We start from the raw sequence: 21,810 nt of genomic DNA on the forward strand, positions 1-21,810 counted from the left end.
ATGAGTGCAGGGCCCCAAGTACTTGGGCCATCCTTTGTTGCTTTCCCAGGAATATTAGCAGGGAGCTGGATTGGAAGTGGACCAGCCAGAACATGTATCAGTGCTCTTATGGGATGCTAGCGTCACAGGCAGTGGCTTTACCCACTATGCCACAATGCAAGCCCCCCTATTTTTCTTGAGAAACTGAATTCAGGTGCTTTTCTTTCAGTTTAACGGATCATAAGCAGGTAACATTTACTGCCCTATCAATGCAAACCTTGCAGCAGCTGTTGAGAACAAAGCTCTCTCAGAAGCATATTTGAGACAAACTATCGGCGATAGTCTCAAAGTTGTCCACCATTCCTCCAAACATTTACCATGACCCAGCAGAACCAATCCCTCAGTCTGATACTAGGAAACCTGAGCTAAAAGCCAAAGGTCTTCTCTTTCAAGATTTTTTTGATAGAGTCCATGAAAGAGATGGTCATAGGTAATAATGGCACAGAGTGATATTATAGAGTTCAATGTTGAGCATGGGTAAGACAAGGAGGGAATCAAGGACAGACATAGTTATGAGGCTAGAAGCATTAGCATCTAGAATTGGCCTGAGGGGGTGCTGTGAGAGTGGGTGTCAGGACCCACATGTTTCAGGCTAGACTCAGGAGTTCACCCCTTATCAAATCCATCAGATATATATGTATCAACCAAAGAAGGGTATCAGAAGTCAAGCAGAAGTAAAATTTCAGTAGTGTATTGCATCCCAAAACTCTATAGCTCTTTTTTTTAAGGTTTATTTTATTTATTTGAAAGAGTTACAGAGAGAGGTAGAACCAGAGAGAGAGAAAGAGAGTGGTCTTCCATTCTGCTGGTTCACTCCCCAAATGGCTGCAATGGCCAGAACTGAGCTGATCTGAAGCCAGGAGCTTCTTCAGGGTCTTCCATGTGGATGAAGGAGCCCAAGGACTTGGGCCATCTCCTACTGCTTCCCTGGCCATAGCAGAGAGCTGGATCGGAAGTGGAGCAGTCAGGTCTTGAACCTGCACCCATATGGGATGCCGGCACTTCAGGCCAGGGTGTTACCCCACTGCGCCACAGCATCGGCCCCTATAGCTCTTTTTTTTTTTTTTAAAGATAGATGATCTATTTATTTATTTATTTATTTATTTGAAAGGAAGAAATACAGAGAAGGGCAGAGTAGTCCCCTATCCACTGGTTCACTCCCCAAACAGCCGGGGCAGGGCCAGGATAAAACCTGGGGCCCAGAGCTTCCTTCAGGCATCTGACGTGGGTGCAAGGACCCAAGGACTTGGGCCATCTTTTGCTGCTTTCCCAGGCACATCAGCAGGGAGCTGAATTGGAAGTGGAGCAGTCAGGTCTCGAAATGATGCCCATATGCCCATATGGGATGCCAGCACTGCAGACAGAGGCTTAGCCCTCTGTGTCACAGCACCAGCCCCAACCTCTACAGCTTTTTAAGTATCTATTTTATGTCATTGTGCTCTGAAGAAGTGAGGTGAATCAAGGCTGCAACTTAGAGCTCCATTTTTGCTAGTGGCATTCATTTTGGGAAAGAGCTGAAGAGGCTGTGAATTAGGCAGGGCCAATGAAGATAAGAAAAAAATTAAAGATAAGGATAAGAAAATTAAAATGTTTTTGTCATGACTCAAAGAAAGTGCAACCTGTCAAGATATAAAGGAAAGAAAATACCTCAACAACTGGCAAAAGCACAAGTGTAAGTTACAAACACTGTTACAATGGTTCTTGACAGAGAATTATCTTGTTAGTGAAAAAGAAAACAGAGAGGGTATGAGAAGAATGTGAAAAGTGTCAAGTAAAGGGTAGGAAAGAACATGAGAAATGAAAACTAAAGGAGGAGCACCCAGGGCAGGCATTTAGTTAGATGCTGGTTGGCATGTCCATTTCTCAGGGTGTCTGGGTTCAAGGCCTGGATCTGCTTCCTGTTGCAGGAAACTGGAACATATAATCCAGGAAAAAATATATAAAATATATATCCTGTGGTTGGGTCCTTGCCACCCACACATGGGAAAACTGGGTTGGGTTCCCAGCTATTTGCGGTCCAGCTGGGGGCCACTGCAAGCATTTGAGGAGTGAACCAGAAGATGAAGAAATCTCTGCATCTCTTTGTCTTTCTCCCTCCCCTAATATCCCTCTGTCCACCTTTGTCTCTCAAAATAAATTTAAAATTAAAAAAAAGACAAAAAGGACTGGCATTGTGGTGCAATAGGCTAAGCTGCACCTCACAAACCCCAGCATCCTACATCAGAGTCCCAGATGCTCTGTTTCTATTCCAGCTTCCAGCTAACGTATCTGGGAAAGCAGTGGAAGATGCTTCAGGAACCTGAGCCCCTGCCACCAACCTGGGCAAGCCAGATGGAGCTCCTGCCTCCTGGCTTCAGCCTAGCCCAGATGGATCGATTGATCAATCAATCAATCTCTCTCTGTCAAAAAAAAAAAAAAAAAAACTTTTCAGACTTTGACTCCTTTGATTCTTATAACTACTATATGAAATCGGCAGGAATGCGTGAGCTTTCCCATTTTACAGGTAAAAAACATTGTGACTTCACAGCGTAAGCAGCCTTCATCAAGCATTAACATATGATGGACCTGGAAATTCCTACATCAACTTACATGTAAATCATTCAAGTCCAATGCCCCATTCATTGTCTCCAGCCCTTTTCCATCCTACTTCTAGGAACCACAAAGATTTATTTTCATACTGCTGAACTACTAGTTGAGAACTTAAAACTAAGCATCAGAGAGACAAAATGCTCGTTCGTTGACTTAAATTATCACTCCTCCTACTCCTGCCATCTCAATATATAGCAGTCCCTATATAATAAGGAGTTGTAAATTTGTCTATTTTTCACTTGACAAAAGGAGATCTTTTGCTGAAAGCATTGCTCTAAAGCCCAGAATTTAACCATACGCAACTGAGTTACTGTAATTATTTGGAGAAATGCTAAATCTAACACATTCAAAATCACCCTTTAATCACAATTAGCTTGAACAACGAATGTGGTTTTTAAGATAGCCACCCTGGGTTCTAGTCCCGGTGGCCCCTCTTCCAGGCCAGCTCTCTGCTGTGGCCGGGAAGTGCAGTGGAGGATGGCACAAGTGCTTGGGCCCTGCACCCCCATGGGAGACCAGGAGAAGCACCTGGCTCCTGGCATCGGATCAGCACAGTGCACTGGCCACAGCATGCCAGCCGCAGTGAACCAACGGCAAAGGAAGACTTTTCTCTCTGTCTCTCTCACTGTCCACTCTGTCAAAAAAAAAGGATATTGCAAGTGTTCTGACTGTGCTTGGTACACACTGAAACAAAGACCACAGGAAAGTCCTGTTTGCTTCTGTTTCCATCAGAGCTTCCTTGTCTCCTTCAGCAGTTCATTGTGACTTCTTGTTGCAATTTGTTACCTTAGAGGTTTCACATGGACTTCTCTGATAGCGCTACATATGGACATCCTTTTCTGGTTCAGGTTGCTTACCTATTTCCTGTAGTTTGCTTGTTTACACTCTGCACTCTCTTGAGCCTGCTCAGTGCCACTCATTCCCCCCTTTTGGTATTGCTCCTCCAAAGCGGACTTCAGAGTGAGATGTTGCTCCCCAAACCCTCCTTCCTTGCTCTCCTCTAGGCCATCAGGGTTCAGCTCCACTTCTTTTCAAGGGCTTTAGTTCAAACACCAAAGGGTGAGACTATCCATGGACAAGTTATATAACATACAATACAGTGTAGTTCCCGCCTCTGATCTACTGTTCTGAAAAGATAAATTGAAGACTCCTTGTGCCTACTACTAACAAAACATACTGGTTATTCTGGAAAGATTGTGAGGAAAGGACCACCGACCCATTAAGTACACTGGTCACCTAGCCCTGTAAGGATTGCCCCTGCATAGCTATTAAATCATTCTTGAGCAGCAGTCTGAGTCCTCTGCTCACCCTGGGCCCTGTACTTACTCAGTTTTCTGTATACTACCAACAGGAGTACTGTATACCAACTATCTCCCGCCTCACTCTCAAATCAATGTCCATGAATTTCCCCCTTACTCTCCCTGAAGTCCGTAGTTTAGCTATCAGGTTGCTTGCAGATGTAACTCAGGACAAGAAGCTGTAGGCTGATGATCTCAGGTCCTACGCATGCCCCTCTCCTCTCTGGGCACTCAGTCTTGTTCCCATACGTCACACATTCCAGCACAATGTAAGGGTGGAAACATCACTGGACCAGTTTAGGAGAACCTACTCTGTGCAAAATTCACATCAACTTTTTTTTGCCATGTAACACCCCACCATCATCGCTGTTTTTCCCTCATGCTGTTCTCGAAGAGAAGAGGACTCTGGAAACCCACCTCTGTGGCAGGCAGAACACCTGATGTCTTTGGGTCCAAGACTTCCCACTCAACCCTTACCAGACTTTTCTAGACATCTGGAGACCAAAACTCGTGGAGGAAGAACTACGCAATGTTTGTCAGACCCCTGGGTGTCAGCAAAATTCCTGCAGATCCTTTCCTCAGTAATGGTCCCTCTTTCTATATTGAGAGTACTGTTTTAAAAATTAAGGTACAATAGGTGGATGGATAGGTACACGCATACACAGGCCACAGAAACAAAGCAACAAGGGCTACCTTCCCTTTCATTCACTTGTGTATCTTAAAGTCCCACTGCTAGAAGGATGCTTGGTAAAGGTTACGTTTTACCCTCGGGATACCCTTCTCGACAGTTCCCTCATGGATGGAGGAGATATTGGCAGGTTGTGAGGGGAGAGGCAGGCCAGCATGGACAATGCAAGAAGAGAATAAAAGACTCTCAGAAAGAAAGCAGCACAAACACAGCCGCATAGTCAAGTACATGAATCCATACTCTCATTTTCCCCCTGCCATCTGTAGCACAAACCACAAGTAATCAAGTATGTTCTTGAAGAAAATGGCTATTACAAGAAAAGGAACCTAAGGAAGCGACTGACACCTCAGAAAGCTTCTGTCGTCAGCCTCATGCACTGTAGATCTTACTGTAATCGGGTCAACCAAGGACCATTACGTGAGCCAACAGAGATCATTTGATTTTGGAGACTGTTTCTTGTGATTGTGCATTATAGGATTTACCTGACACTTTCAAAGCTAGGGTGCTGCAGAGTATTAGGAATAAAGCCCTTTGGTTCAAAGAAAATATAGTAATTCTGCCTTTTCAATCTTTTCATGATTTGGCTTGGAGTTGGGAAGATAAAACAAGAGAAGTGTTGGAAACTTCCCTTCAATACATTTTCCTGAAATATTTTGTCAGAGTAAGAATTAAAATAGTCTCATTTAAGACTATGTGCATTTGACTGTGTCTTCATGAAAAAGGTTAGTGTACTAATAAAGATATGTGCCTTCTATTTTTCTTTTGGTATACTGATTTTTCTCTTGCTGACTATAGGACTTAAAGGCAAGCTTATCTGATTTCCCTACAGTAAAGCTGGTTCTAATGTTCTGTGACAAACACCTGTGCAAATGTGTGTGTGTGTGTGTGTGTGTGTGTGTGTGTAAGAGAGGAAGGAGAAGGAAGGGAAGAGAGAAAAAGAATGTATTTGAGCACTAGTATGTGCATCTAAGAAGTTTTATTCTTCATTCATGTTGCATCTCTATTTCTGGTAGCATCATTTACATTACAAAAACAGTAAACTGGCATAAGTTTCAAACATACAAACTTGCTAATAGTCTTCTGCAGAAGGACAAAGCCGGGATCAGAAAGAAAACCCCTTGCTCCAAATACAATTTCACATTTTGAAATATGATTTACTTTCTGGATTGTGGCCAGGCAATTACCATTCGCAAATATTTTGAGAGAGATAAATGAAGTGGTGGCTACTAGTCCCATAATTCGGAATTTCTGCTAACAGATTTTACGTATCATCTCTCCTGCCATTCTGTTTTAGAAAATACAATAAAATCTTAATATTTCTGCATTTCAAGTCTTCTTGTTGGTTTCGCTGGTGCTGTAGACAAAACTGTGTAAGTGGCTCCCTCTGGTGCTATCATTAGGCTTAGTTTTCTTTTTTCACCACCATAGATGCAAACCAGATTAGCAGGGAAATGTAGGCAGAAGCCCTGCATTGTCAGAAATGTCGCTTGGGATACAATTCCCCATGGGATAAGATCAAAGCAAGCTGAAGTATCTTGGGGGGAGAAGGGGGATGAGGGGAACAGACAATATCTTCCTTAGCCATTTTTGGTCACTTCCTATCTACCACAGGAAACTGCAAAGGTAAAAAGAAACAAACAAACAAACAAAAAAACGTGTATTCATTAAACCCTTGTCAAAGTCTTCCATTCTTGTGACTGGAAATACTAATGCCTTAAGAAAGTACTTAAGGACTTCTAATGGACCTCAAGTCAACCATCAGTCATCAGCCTAGAACAGCACTCCGACCTGTGGCCTACATCTCAGTGTTTAGGGCAAAATGGGTCATATAAAGTCTGTTCTGAGTGGCAACTGAAGGCTCTGGAACAGCCTTTTGGAATGGCAGTGGTGTAAGACGGCTGGCACCAATGCCTTCAGTGGCTGTGATCCACGGCTGCCTCTGATGAGCATTCTTTTGATATAAGTCCTATCCACCGACAGTCCATGTTGGCAGCTTAGACTCCATAAAGGAATGATAGGGCTCGTGGGTCAGGCCCCACAGTTTAAAACCACAGTTAATTAGTCTAAGGCAATCTGAGGGCTCTCCCATGTCGGTCTTGCCCTCTTTTCCACCCAAAAGACAGCACATCTTCCCCGAGATATTTCCCTAAAGCACAGCATAGCCTCAACCAACAGCCAGAATGTTAGTGCATTATCACCCTGTACACTGAGAAAACAAGTGACCATATGTAGCCCATGCCAGCGGAGCTGTAACTGTGAAGAACAATGGCTCTGAGTCAACAACAGAATTAAACTACTCCCTCTTGTGAAGCTCTTCTGAATATTTTAAGTGTTGCCTTGAAAGTGTGGGATTATGTGCAAGCATAAACATTAGCTTAATGCATTTTTTTGGTACAGAATATGCCAGAGTTTAAAAAAAATCAGAATTGAAATGCAGAAAATAACTTTGGGATAAATTTGATTTTTTTTCATATGTGATTAAAACATGATTGAAGAGGCATACTTTATGTATAATTAAAGTTGCTTTGTAATTAACAGATTTAAGCATGTACAGAAAATGATCCAGCTTAGTTGGGAGATTTTACAAAGGTACCAATTAAACACTCACTCCTGAACAAGCCTATGTCTCAAAGGTTTTCCCATTCTGGTGCTGAAAGAGTCCTCGCATTTCTTTTAAAGCTGCCAATTTCACCATTTCTAAATGCTTTATCCCTCCTTCCATGTGTGAGCAAAATAAAAAGCAGCCCTGGCTGCCCTGCATTAGCCACAACAGGGAGATACAGCACTCTGTGGAAACTTCAGAGGCTCCTGGAAAGAGAGGCTCACCCCAACCTGAGACAGTGTTTCAATGCTGCATTCTCCAGGAAGTCTAGCATAGAAACCAGGTAGTAAATGGCTAACAGTGTGTGAGCAGAGTGCATCTGTGTATGTCAGTGGAGGGTTACCATCATAAGGTGAACGCTTTTGAACATTTTTTTTTTTATGTACCAGGCAAAGGGCTGTGATGTACTGGTTAATTTTTTAAATATTTTTATTTATTTAAGAGGCAGAGGCAAATAGAAAGAGAGGAGAGAAGAGGAGATGATACATATATAGAGAGAGAACTACCATTTATCGGTTCACTCTCCAAATGCCCACAATGGCCAAAGCTGGGCCAGGCCTGAAGCCAGGAGAAAGGAACTCCATCTAGGTCTCCCACATAGTGGCAGAAACACAATGACTTGAGCCATTGCCACTGCCTCCCAGTGTCTTTATTGTCAAGAAGCTGGAGTCTGGAGTCAGATCCAGTAATCAAGCTCAGGTACTCTAATGTGGGACATGGGCATTTTAACATAAACTTAGCCACCCGGTCAAACACCCACCCTCCATTGTTTCATTTACTCTCAAAAAAGCAGATAGAAAATTCTACCACAGAAATTGAAGGCTACACTGAATCATGCATGCATCTTAGAACTCAGCAACCCTCCTTCATGCTGAGCTAGAGTGAGGCAGTACAAGTTCACTCTCCTCAGTCTTGTTCTTTTTTGTCCACCTCTTTCTTACGCCCTGATTTCTCATTCCACCAACCCTAGGAAGTGCCTTTGTCCTTCTTAGAGGTCCCCAAATCATTCTTCCAGTAAACACCTGATATGAACCTAGACTCCATCTCACTGGCACAGTCTTGATTTAAAACGAATGATCTTCCTGGCCTCTTCCATCAATACTTGTCTATTTTATGTTTCACTCTTCTTAACGGAGTATCGCATAGAAGAGGAAAACATTCAGAAAAACTTATTCAGAGCAAATGTTGGTTGCTAAACTTGCAGTTCAGAAGTTTTTTGCCATAGTCCAAAGATGTAATGGCTAATTCTGAATTTGGGTTTTGCATCTGGGTACAGAAAGGATGCATCTCAGAGAGGATACGACTGACCACCAGGATCAGGAGTGATGGAGATGGGGAGAAAGAAATTACATTCATGATGATAGGGAGAAGGTATATGGCATGATAAATGGATGCTAAATATATTTTCCTGCTGCCAGAAACATTTTGTAGCCTTCTCATCTTTGGTGTTTATGAAAATTAATAACTTTTCCAAGAAAACTGCTTGCTTCTTCTCATGCTTTCTCATGTGAGGCATTCATCTTTAATTTCCAATTAAATTGGATGGATACGGATGGACACATTTACATATATACGTGTGCATACATTGCCGTTGTGCAAGCTTGAGTATAGAAATAAAGGATATTGCAATCTTAAAGAAGCTCTTCGTACTCTCTCTCCAAGAAACTACCTCATTCTTCATGATCACAAATTCCTTCTGCCCAGCAGCATCAGCTCCCCACTCTCCTGTTCTCCTGTTTGCACTTAGAGAGGATGCCCCATGAGGAGCTGTTCTGTGAAGCCTCATACTTCTCAGAACTTCCAGAGAATGCAGGAGAGCAACTGCATCTAGGAAATTCATGAAATCTGTTCTCTATATATTAATAAAAAAGCAATAAAAAATGAACACCATGACTATTCACAGTGTAAACCTGACTAGCATGCTTGTAGCGCTCCTTCTCATGAGAAATTATGCCCATGTTTATGTAGTTTTGTGGAAAACAAGCTCATGCTCTTCCGGTGCCCAACCTATTCCCTGGGTGCAGGTTATTCTAACCACTGACTCCCAAAATGAACTGATGTTTTTAAGGAGAGTGGATTCAGGGTCAGAAGGAACCTGCAGATTTCACGTGCAATTTACTAGAAACAAAAGAATACAACTTACTTGAAATTGTACCTCTTAGACCTTAAAATTGTTGCAATGTTTTAAATGAAGATGAATATGATCACTGGGTGTCAAAATTAGCAACAAGGGGAGTCCCTCTCACCCTCTCCCTCTCTCCCTCTCATAAATAGAACATCTTGATTACAAACATCTTACACCCAGTCCCTGTGTATGGACTGACGGGAGTACTCTGTTAAAAAAACAGCAGGCTGGGCTGGTGCCATGGCTCACTTGGTTAATCCTCCGCCTGCAGCGCCAGCATCCCATATGGGCGCAGGCTTCTAGTCCCGGTTGCTTCTCTTCCAGTCCAGTTCTCTGCTGTGGCCCGGGAGGGCAGTGGAGGATGGCCCAAGTCCTTGGGCCCTGCACCCACATGGGAGACCAGGAGGAGGCACCTGGCTCCTGGCTTCGGATCAGCACAGCACCAGCCGTGGTGGCCATTTGGGGAGTGAACCAACAGAAGGAAGACCTTTCTCTCTGGCTCTCAGTCTCTGTCTATAACTCTACCTGTCAAATAAATAAACAAACAGCAGGCAGGCGAGAAGACTATTTGGAGAGTTATAATGTTCCACATCTCCTAAACAGTACGCCCAGGTTAGAAAACCACACCTATGCAAGCTTGTGATTAGAATCTCCTAGTGATGATAATCCAAAGATCAACTTGATTTTGTATCAACCAATTATATGGACATGTAATCAGAAGTTGTATTCTCATGTTAAATGATTTATTTTCTACTTCTGATATGAGTAATATAAACCATTTTTCTGACAAACATACATTTTTCTGAAAAAAAAAATTTCTAATCTGCAGAGGGCCTAAGCCAAAATATTAAACACAGAATGAGATGTATCTTTTAAAAAATCACCTTTATTTCCATTTTACAATAGTGTTTCTTAATGAGTTTATGCATTTACTTCTGAAAAACTTCAAGAATGGCCAATTGTCTCTGCAATATGTGCCCATCTTGATTGTTATTGCTTTTGTTCAGGAAATGCGTCGCCCTTCTTCTCCATGTATTCATATCCTGATTTCCTTCAAGTAATAGCTTCTTCACTAAACCTTGCTTCTTTATCATCTCCAGCAATTACTGAACTACTAAACTTCTAATAATTATTTAATCATGATTATATACAATATATAGTGCTGCTATACATATTACTATAAAGTTGATACATGAAGCCATTACACACATTAAGGTAGGGATGTTCAAGTCCAAGCTCTAGCATTGAATTAACCAAGCGATTTCTTTTCTCTGGGCTCAGTTTTGTCACATGTAAACTGAGGAATTTGGCCTATAATTACCTGAAAACCACAATGGTCTCTTCACTTGAAAGACCACTGGAAATGTACTGAAGTTTTTAGAAATTAGTCTTACTTACAATATGTTTTGCAGTCTACTTAGAGTCAAGAATTGTGATCTTTTTTCCCCCAAGTCATAAAAAATTAGTTGCATGCAGACGTTGGGAGGCTATGATATTAGCTCATGTGAATGGGTTCCTGCCACCCATATAGGAGACCTGAATTGAGTTCCTGGCTCCTGGCACCAGCCTCAGCCCAGTTCTACCCATAACAGGCACTTGGGCAATGAAGCAGCAGATGGGTAGGACCTATCTCTCTCTCTATCCCTCTCTATCTCCCTCCCCTTTGTCTCTCTGCCTCTCAAAAAAAATTTTTTTTTAAATGATGGTAATATTCATATAATCTCAGACCCTTATTTAACAATTAAGTAACATTCTGCATCATAAAAACTACCATCTCGAATATTTTTCTTACAGACAAAGCGCTCCAAATAGATAATTAAGATAATGATTAATAATTCAAAAACCTTACTTGCAGCAATATTATATCTGCATCTTACAATTTTTAATACTGTAATTCTACTGAAAGGGTGCTTCATGAATATCTAGTCAAAATAAAAAATAAGGGAAGGTTATCTTCTTGCTCTATAAGTCAACTCATGTTTTATCAAGGCAGGTAGGGAAGAGGCGATGCCCTGTTCTCTCTGTGGTGACTACAGGCACAATGAGAGAAAGATGAGTGTACACATCTGGAGAGTTTGTTATTCATCAGAAACTAAGTGCCCAGCTTTCTGACCACTTAAGAGCAGTGGCAATTTTCAAATACAATACAGGGAAGAAACACCATCGTCTGTGGAATCGCACAGTAAGAACTGTCAAGATCTATCCACAAATAGTGCCGTCTGACTGATCCAACCACAGACTCCTCTTCCTTTTATTCATATTTTTTTAAAACAGTGGTACGTGGCTGAGTAATGATGAAATAAAAAAGGGAAAGCACTTTTACCTGCCAATTTTATCTGGCTTTTTACTGATGACTGTTTTTATGCAGAACATTTATATATAGTGATAGTTAACTCCTCATGTAAGTTTTCTTTGTTCTTGATGGAAAATGCATTTTCTTCTTGCCTCTTCCCACTTTTACATTCTTTATTTGGCTTTAATTTATTCAGTAATCTTCCTCATCCAGTATGTTTGAAGAATTCCTAAATCCTAACTCTGTTCTGTTGAACCTTCTGCACTGCTTACAGTTGTTTTAACGAACAATTAAGATATATATGGGTAAGTCTCTCAAAACCTTAATGCTGGAAATATGCAAGGAGTCTTAAGGCTATACACTATATTATATATTTAAGCTTATTAGTATAAAGTAACATGTCTCCACCGTTATATGTTTATCTTATACCAGCTTAAAATGTACAATATATTATTGTGAGCACTACTTCTTACTATCTTTAGCTAAAAAAGATTTGAAAGTCAGAAAATGCATTTAATTTTTACTAGTCAAACCATTCATTTAAAATGCAGAAACTAAGGCCCAGAGAGGTGAAGGGAATCACAGGATGTGACACAGATAACTATTAGAAGAATCTGCTATTCAAACATAGATCTCATGATTATGGTTTAATTTTTTTAATCCTACCATTAACTCCTAGTGGGAAACTAGCTACATCTTAAATATTGCATGATGGGAGAGAGTGGAGAACAAAAAGAGACAGAGTTAAATTCTAATTTTACTAAGAATTATGTAGTGATCTTTCTTATCCTAATGTTTGGAGATTAAATAGTTTGATTAATTATCATTGCATTAACATGTTTAAAAATAAGGAGATGTGCATCATTAAAGTTACAATATTTCATTGATTTTGACATACTTAAAAAAAAATAAAACTTCAATACCTCTGATATCAGGATGCCTTTTATAATTCTTCATGGCCAAGTACTAGTGGAGACAGAGTGGCCCTGAACTGACTATCTGAAATCATTGGCTGTTTCTCTGTCACAGCCAGGCAACTACTACTCTCACCATTTCAAAATATTTAAAAAAGCAAAGTTAATCCCGGTGGCTGTCTGAAAACATTACATTGTCCCATTTTAGTAAAGTAAGCAAAACATCAACTTTCAAATCCTCTAGCTGCTTGGAAGGAAATCCTGAAGGCAGTCATGCAGCCTTCTTGGGAAATGATGCGTCACTGGCTGCAGTGTTTGGCCTAGCTGCTAAGACACTGGTGGAGGTGCCTGCCAGTTTTCCACACTGGAATCACCACCCAGTTCAGCTCTTGACTCTACCTTCCTGTTAATTCCCTCCCTGAGAGCAGTAGTGGTGGCAGCTCAAGTAATTCGAACATTTTCTCTCCTCCCCACCCTCTCTCATAAATACAAATAAATTTTTTTAAAAATATGGATGGAAATAGAGGACATCATGTTAAGTGAAATATGTCAGACATAAAAAGACAAAAACTGAAAGTTCTCCCTCATCTGGGGGAGAAAATAAAAAACCCTCCATCTGAACAAACAATGTTGATTATAAGGGGCTGGGAGGGGTGTGAGGCAAACAGGGAGTTTAGTTTTTAAAAATAGGGAAAGCTGGATGTGGTTCATTAATTGTGACAAACATACTAATATGAGATGTTAATAATAAGGAAATCTGGGTGTGGTTTATAGATTATGACAAATAAATCATACTAACATGTTAACAGTAAGAGAAGCTAGGCAGGGGATTTATAGGAATTCTTTGTACTACTTCACAACTTTTTGCAATGCTGAAATAAAAGTTAAAGAAATGGTCCATCATCAACACACAGTTGTACTGTGTGAAAACCGTGGATCTGGGTAACCAAGTCAAAGCCACAACTTAGCAGATTGAGATTCGGAGTTGAAAATTTCTTTTGATTTCTTAAACCAATGTATTTGGCTAATATTATACTTTTTAAATGTAGAATACTGATGTGTGATAAAAACATATCAAGGCCTAACCTTACTCTTTATAGAAGTATAAAATAAAAATTTCTAAATGATAAGAGTGTTGTGGGATTATATGAATGGTGCCCTCCCTCTAGATTATACAGAAAATGTTGCATCCTATAATCTGTGTTCCCCTGTTTTGATGAAATACAGTACATTAACTTTAAGTTTATTTTCTAGGAGCGGCTTCAGGAACTTACAGTACCCTAGGTTCAATGTTGTGGACTCTATTTTACGATGGAGCTGTTGAAGTGCAAAGTAGTGATAAGGTCTAGAAGAGAGAAGCTCAGAGAGGCTTAGAAAAATGCTCCCCTGATAGTCCTCTCTTGATGTAGGATTCCTCACTAAAGTTTCAATCTATTTAAAACTCAATTTCACTGTTTCCATTTTCAAATGTACCTTCTATTAAAACAGAAAAGAAAAACATCTGTTTCTGACCCTAACCACAGATGGAGTTACTAATTATCATTTTAAGTTTGATTAAAACATCAGCTCCCTTGGAGGCAAAGAGCCCAGTTCAGAGGCGGTTGCTGTGGTATCAACAGCTCTGGCCACGGAGCTGAAAACAGAACAGTAGCAACGGATCCATGAGATGCTCTAGAGGCACACCCTGACATACTGAAGGTAAAGCAAGGACACAGCCAAAGTTCACTACAAAATCTGCTGAGAGAGAGGATATCAAACCCATCCTTTTTCTAGTTCATGGCTCTTCTACATGTGGTTTGGGGGCTAAAGCTCATTTGCTCCTTTATACTGGGGAGACAGCATTGAGGTTACTGAGATTCTTCTGCTAAAGAAAGCTGAAAAACAATTGTTATCTGATCATAGAACAAAATATGTATGAGTCCACTTATTTATACTTTCTCATCAATGCTGCTTTCAAGTTCTATTTGTTTGCAGACTACAAACTATATCTCCATTAAAATGACTCACCCATCACCATTACTTCCTTCCCCTGAAATCCCCTTGCACCATACTGTGCTCATTGCATGCCTTATACCATAAATCCAGCAGGTTATGGTACATAGTATCCTCTAATTTCCAAACATATACCCTTTGGAGAAAAAAGACACTAACTGAGATGTGTGGCAGCACTCATGTTTATACAAGCATTCAGATTTTCCCTCCTCCCCAAAATAAAAGGAAGTAGCTTATGATTAAAAAGGTCCCCAAACAATTAAGTCTTTAAATGAAGACAATGGACAAAGTTTTAAAATAGATTCTAATAATAATTATAGCAGGGTAAAGTAGATGGCTAAGGACGTCTTTTTCAATTAAGTACAGAACTGGCTCTGAGTTTCCATGAAATCAGGCAAAAGAAATAAAGCATTCTTTGTTTTTTGTTTGTTTTTAAGGCTCACAGTATTCAATGAGAAAGATGCTGACTGGCATGTGAACTGAAAAATCAGACACTGTCCTTGAAAACTCCAAGTAAACAGTTATCAAAAACAGGGGTGGGAGCCAGCCAGCATTATGGTGTGGTTAGGCTGCCACTTGGGACACTCACCTTCCACATCAGAGTGCTGGCTGGAGCCTTGGCTACACTGCTTCCAATTCAGCTTCCTGCTAATGTGCCTGACCTCTCTATGTCTTTCCCTTTCACACTGTCATTCTGCTTTCAAATAAATAAGTCAATCTCTCTCTCTCTCTCTTTTCCCTTTCACACTGTCATTCTGCTTTCAAATAAATAAGTCAATCTCTCTCTCTCTCTCTCTCTTTTTTTTTTTTTTTTTTTTTTTTGTATAAAGTAGGATAAAGTAGGAGTAATTTTCTTTTGGGCTTAAGTCTTCATGAAGGTAATTTGGCCAATTGGGTCCAATCATTCTCACACTATTCAAACAGAGACGAGGGCACATGATCTATTTGATAAGGAGGACATGCTATGTTTTAGTTTGGTTTATATAGAAGTTTAAGAGGTAGAGATTTTGATTTAGATATTAATGCAGTATAATTTAGTGTTTCCTATGCTTCTCTCATGAAGACATTCCTACATATTCCAACCCTCCAGGGAGTGGTTAAAAGTAACTAACATACTTCAACATCAGGAAACCATGCATTTTACATCAGAAGCAAGTTGCCTGGCATGTATACAACGTATGCCTTTGGAGTCACAGAACAGTTATTTTTTATGCACTACATTTTAATGCAGGCAGCCCATGCTGTAAGAGACCTGAGGATGGCAGCCCTGATGTTTGTGGAACATCCGATTAGGAGCCTCCCTTCCCCCCAGTTAATTACCTGCAAATGTGAAAATGCCATGCTCAAAAGGAAAGCAGAGCTCTTTCCTCCAACCCCCAATGAGTGGACCATGACTGAACAAAACCAAGTATGCAGTGTATCCCCTCTTGGCCACTTACTCATTAGGAGTGGTATGTGACATAGTTTTGGTCAGGCAGACATAAAGGAAAGTCTGTTGGTAGCTCATGTAAAAAGTTTCCCTTTTGATAGACATTTCTGGAAAAAGAAATCTTTTTGGTTTGTGTAGGGCTGTGTGGAAAGGTGGTGTTTCGCTCTGTGATAACCACATTGTTTATCTTGTTTCAAAGATGGTGAGTCAAGGGATTTGCAGTGAGGTTGAACCAGAGCCAGTATGTCCTGAACTGCTGAGTTAGCCAACCCTGGATCCGCACACCTCCAGAAGCCTTGCTCTCTGAGAAAATAATGAATGTCTACTTTGTTCAGGCCTTTAATTGGGTGGGCAAAACTTCCTAGCAGATACTAGGCTTTGTATTTCCATATTCAAGACAGAGCTGAGGAAAAACTGACACTCAATTAACTAACCAAGAACGAAAATCAGAGGGTAAGAGGAAAGACAAGACTTTTGGCCATCCATATCAGTGTCGGTATATTTTTGTAAGGCAGACTACTTCCTTACTATTGTATACAACAGTACTTATTATCACACTGTGGGGAATAATTGAGCAGCTCCCACTGAAAGTTACTACCGTCCATTCTAGCACATCATATTAGAAACCATTATTTTACCAAATGCCATCACTACTCTATGATATTTTTCTAAATGCAGGCATTAGAAATAAAAGATATGCTTTCTTATCTCCTTTGACAACACTACTTTTTAAGTATGAATAACAAGCTTGATTCAATAGACTGGAAGAGATGGGGTGCCATCTGAAAAGAAAAAATGTTATGAAGAGTAAGATGCCTCCATTCTGCCCTGTTATTTTCCAAGTAAAAGCATCCATGTATTATCACTGTTGTTTTTAAATCAGCATTTAGCATGTGAAAAAATTTTCTATACCCTCCTTTAGGAATATGCCTGTTGATCTTGTCTTTCCTTTTTCTCCTCTCTGAAGTATTTTGGGGAATGTTAACTACTCATTTATTTTGTGATAGTGGTCAGTCATCACTAGTTTTCAATTCCAAATATATTTCCCCTTCTTTTCTCACAGGTGGACTTGGTTTAGAATAGCAGTATGCACACCAAATTGCACTAAGGTGCTGAATTTCCCAACCTCTCCAGTACCTAGCAGGGACTATCAGACACATTTCTGGAGGGAAAACAAGAATGGAAGTCTATGGGGAAAAGGTCTCCACCACAGGAAAGACACAGTGCTCAGAGCAGGTTTAGTTGGCTCCTTCCTTTTCCATTCTTTTCCTCCTCTGTAAATCTCACTGATGGCCCGCTAACCATTTATTAAGCAAAAACCAGATTCTCACTAACAGTGCAATGCAAAGAGAAAGTAGGAAATGGAATTTCTTAAAATTCTAGAGCAAAGGTTCCCAACCTAGGGTGATTTTATCTCACAGATATGGCAATTGATCCCTATGATGGAATTGGTGAGTGGGGTATGCCACTGGCATCTAGAGGGTGCAGATCAAAGAAACTGCCACATATCCCACAGTGTTCAGAATACTCCCCCACAATTAACATAACGACTTTCCTAGGTAAAAATGCCAGCAATGCTTAAGTCAAGAAATCCTGAACAAAGAGTACTCTTTGTTATCTTTTTCTTACCCTCCTTCCTTGGACTTAGAAAGCAGAAATGAGCTTGATGGCACAGCAGTAACCTTGTGACCAGGAGAAGAAAAATACCACAATGAAGGAAGAAACCTGATCCCTTGATTAAATGTTTAAGTAACTGTCTTCTCCTAACTTAACATGTGAGCTAAATACAACTGTTATTTTCTTAACCCACAATCAGGTTATCTGTTACTTCATAGCCAAATGTATTTCCAACTAATAAGTTTCTTATTCATTTATGGTCTACTTTATGTTGAGATGGGGCTAAGTCTTTCTTAAGTCAGTGCAGAATCATTTTGGTTTTGACCCATGGAAAGTCACTATCCAGTTACATTATCAACCATGAAGATTGTGAAAAGTGGGTACTCCTGGTACAGATAACTTGTGATGGGTGCTACAGGTAAGGATAAAGGAAGGAAGCAAGAGAAGAAAAGCCCACCCTGAGGAACCAACATGTTTTCTTATGCAATAGTTGGAGTGAGGGGGTGGAGTTTAGCAAGATGGATCCTTGAAGAAAAGTTAATATAAGCAAAGTGCAGAAGCCTAAAATGGTAGATAACACTGCAGTAACTAGCATGTTGTGAATTGGTTGAAAGAGTAGACTGGGGGAGAACCAGGTAGAGGGTGTTTTAAATGAAACTGAAATCTGAAACAGTTGAATGTCATTGGGCAGTTGAATGTCCCTGCACGAGGGACACAGGAAAGTCAACTGTTTTTAATTTGTGATCCATAGGCTCAGATTCATGGTTCAGAATAAATAAGTCTGGTGATGCCCTTGGATCATTCCATTTACAAAAAATCGAACCATAACTGGGAATCCTATCATTCTAGTTATAAATCAAATAAAATGGGAAATCTTCAAACTTCAAAATGTTGCAAAAGTATATGGTTAAACTGTCAGTTTCTAATCCAGTTAACAATGTTATTCATTCCAACTGTGTTTTACCTGCAAAACTTACAAATTAGTATTCAAAAGAATTCTTTTGTGTAAAAAGAATTAAGATGAACCATTACTATGCTTTACTAAAAATTGTTTAACATACAGAACTTGAGAAATGTTTATAGATGGTACCTACATCTCTAATGTCCCACCAAAAGTTGTCAATAACATTAAAATCTATGTGAATTTTTTTAAAAACATCCAAGATTTTAAATTTACAGCTATACTGTCTAGTTCTAGCTAGTAAATTATTCCATTAAAAAAAATCTCCAAACAGCTATTTCAAGGATATTTGAAAGATCTAGACCCCACCACTGGATAACCATGTGGAAATCATAAAAGGGGAACAAAACTTGAGAATCTCAGAGTTGGAAGAGACTGCAGACAGTGAGCCAGGAAAGTCATCCAACTGCAACCCCATGGAGTCCTCAGGCCTGCCAACACCTCAGGAACGGAGGGAGTTCTCAGCCTACCTTCTGGTCGCATGGATTCCACCTTCCATTTCAACACTTCAAACGCTTCTGTTTGAAAATACCTCACAACTAAATATAAGTGGCAATTTCACAAACTGAATCCCTACAGAAGACATAAAGACTGACAGAAAGCACTTTGGGGGTTCAAGGAGGGATGCAGTGCAGGGAGGGAGGGCACGCAGCACTTCTTACCCCACGCTCCAGGAACTCTGGTCTGGCCTGTTGCAAGCCTGCCTCCCTCCAGGTCTGCCCTGGGAAGCGGACTGGGAAGACTAACCTCGGGCTAGCAGGCTCTCAGAGAACAGTTACTTCGCTTACTCAAACCATGTGATTCAGAAGGCCTGAGTAACGCTTCACTTCCTCTTCCTGGTGAATCACTCAGTCACCAGCGGCGCAGCACAGGTAGGCTTAGCCCCCTTCTCTGCCAAGGGCACCGTAAACTTCGTGTGCTTGCACTTAACATTTCTATTTTAAATACATGCATGGCCCTCGCGCCTGAGCTCATTTCACAAAGCTGGTGTTCTGCTCGGTTACAATGGCTGCTGGAAATGTCGAGACATTTTACAGGATTTAAACCCTCACCGAGATACACACTCTTTTTCTCGGTTAACATTTTTATATCTATGATCCTATTAATAATTGAGCACAATTAATTTCTTGAGAAACACTTGAAGACCCTATAATTTTCATGGACAGCACGAGGATTCAATTTATTTTTTTTAAAAAAGACCTGTGGTTTTAGAATAAAAAGGAAAGAAAATGAGTATATTAACTCCCTGTTAAAAATGCAGAGTAAAGATACAGTTAACCCTCTGAATTCATGTTTTCTAAGTCCTAAATGCATCACCATAACCCTGGAAATGGATAAATAATATAATTCTTTAGGGGAGGCCAAGTGTGCGTGATTTAGAAAAAAAAATCACAAATGAGTCAAATCCTGAACACATAATTTCCTTCACCTCTGTAACTCACTAACAATCTCCTCTGCGATAAATTATTCCCCACTGCAAATCGCAGCCTAAATAATGTTAAATTCACTGCAGGTGGTTTTACATTTCTCCTCACAAGGCATTGCACTGAGGCAAGCAGGAGTCGGAGAACTGAGCGGTTTAAATGTTTGCGCTACCTTCTCTTCCCAGGAGAGTTTATCGCCCAATAATGCATAATATATTACTTGCTCATCGCGGGCGCATCTAGGGAGTGACATCTCGACTCGAACCACGCAGATCTGAAAACCACTTCTCAGGAAACCTTCTGGGGAGCAGGAGTAACTTTCTTATCCCTGTCAAACTAAGAGGCGGAACCGACCCCCAAACCCGCTGAAGAGCCTGGGGAGGGCAGAAGCCTGCAGGCGGCTCCCGTGCGCCTCGCCGGGGGTTCAGGCAAGGGCTCGCTTCTGGAGGCGTCATTGTTCCTCCATCTGCTCGGCCCCGGGATTCGCCAGGAAACCCTCCCCGCGCTCTCGCAATCGGTTCGCTGTATCTCGGGTACCTGTCTGCTGATCTCCCGGCTCTCGGTCTCTGTGGTCCCAGGGCACAGCTCTAGGTAGAAAAACTGCAGTGACCGGGGCGCCGCTCTAAGGCTTTGGAGACCACTGCACTGGTCCGCCCGGGCTCGGGCAGCGTGCACGCCGCACACTCGCTCCCTCCGGCTCGGACGGGCTCTCCTGGCCTCTGAGCACCCACTCCGGCTCGCCTTTCCTGCCGAGTCTCCCCGCTCCGCCGCCCGGTCCTCGGCGCCCCCTGCCCGCCGGGCCTCGGGATTGAAGAGCGGTCAACCCGCTGCGGGGCGGAGCAGCCGGGAGAGCCGGGGCAGGTGGGGGAGCCGCGGGGGGTAGCGGGGAGGCGGCAGAGGGAGCCCAAAGCAAAAAGAAGACGCATCTGCTCTGCCCGCGCCCGGGAAGAAAGGAGCGGGGAGCCGGCGAGGACGCCCACAGCGAGGGGTGGGCAAAACGGGCAGTTTACAAACTGCCAGGGCGAGGGGAGCCGAGCGGAGGAGGGAGGCGGCTGGGGAGGGGGTGGGAGAAGGGAAAATAAGGGGGTGTTCCCAGCACCCCCCCTCCCCAAAGGTCGGCTCTGGAAACGCGTGCCACGGCCCACAGACGGCGGAGTTAAACAGGCACTGGCGGAGGGGCAAAGGGTGGGTTTAAGGGGAATTCGGCCGCCACACAGTTTCTGCTACACCAGCTCGGCTTCCCCTCGCTCAACTCTGGGAATCGGCCTCCAAGCAAAATGGATCGGCTGCCTGCGGAAACAGAAGCCGAATTTCCTCCGCGGTGGACACCTCCCGAGGTGTGGGTTTCTTTGCGGTGATCTTGCTTTTCTACATGAAAAAGAAGCGTTTGGGAGGTTCCGTGGACCCCACGGCTGAAAAAAAAAAACCCACCCAGTTCATCAAAGTTCATTCTGTTTTATTGTGTTTGTGTCAGAGGATAGGGTTGAGGGTTTGGCAACAAGAGAGGTTTAAAACAGTTCATGTAGATAGCTTTAAAAAAAATCCAATTCCTAAAACCTCTAAAAGGGAGACTGGGAAAGTCATTTATTAGGCTGGGGGTGGGGTGAGAGAGACAGAGAGAGGGAGAGAGAGAGAGAGAGAGAATTCCAACTCCAGCAGACGATTCCACCTCCAGCACGCCGCCCCCCACCCCCGTGTAACCCAGTGGAATTGGGAAAGGGTTGAGCTTACGGAGAAAGCGAGCCGGGCAGGGCTGGGGGCAGGTGGGGAAGGCGAGGGAGAGGCAGGGAGTAGGAAGTTCTCGCAATCCCCAGAGCTCGGCGGACGCTGGAAGCTCCC

General features: G+C 41.9%; 1 protein-coding gene across 2 annotated transcripts in view; it reads right to left on the reverse strand.

The window, feature by feature from the left end:
• NLGN1 (neuroligin 1) overlaps positions 1-21,810 on the reverse strand; it is a 926,201-nt gene that overhangs the window by 903,581 nt on the left and 810 nt on the right. The window contains exon 1 of one of the 2 annotated variants that reach the window (XM_051859135.2): positions 20,509-21,808. The exons of the other annotated variant lie outside the window; for it this stretch is intronic. The gene's annotated coding sequence lies outside the window, so the exon portion shown is untranslated. Of the gene's footprint in view, positions 1-20,508; positions 21,809-21,810 lie in introns of those variants that run through there. 2 annotated transcript variants of the gene reach the window in all.

The sequence above is a fragment of the Oryctolagus cuniculus genome, chromosome 4 (assembly GCF_964237555.1).
Source record: "Oryctolagus cuniculus chromosome 4, mOryCun1.1, whole genome shotgun sequence".
In the NCBI taxonomy this organism is placed as follows: Eukaryota; Metazoa; Chordata; class Mammalia; order Lagomorpha; family Leporidae; genus Oryctolagus; species Oryctolagus cuniculus.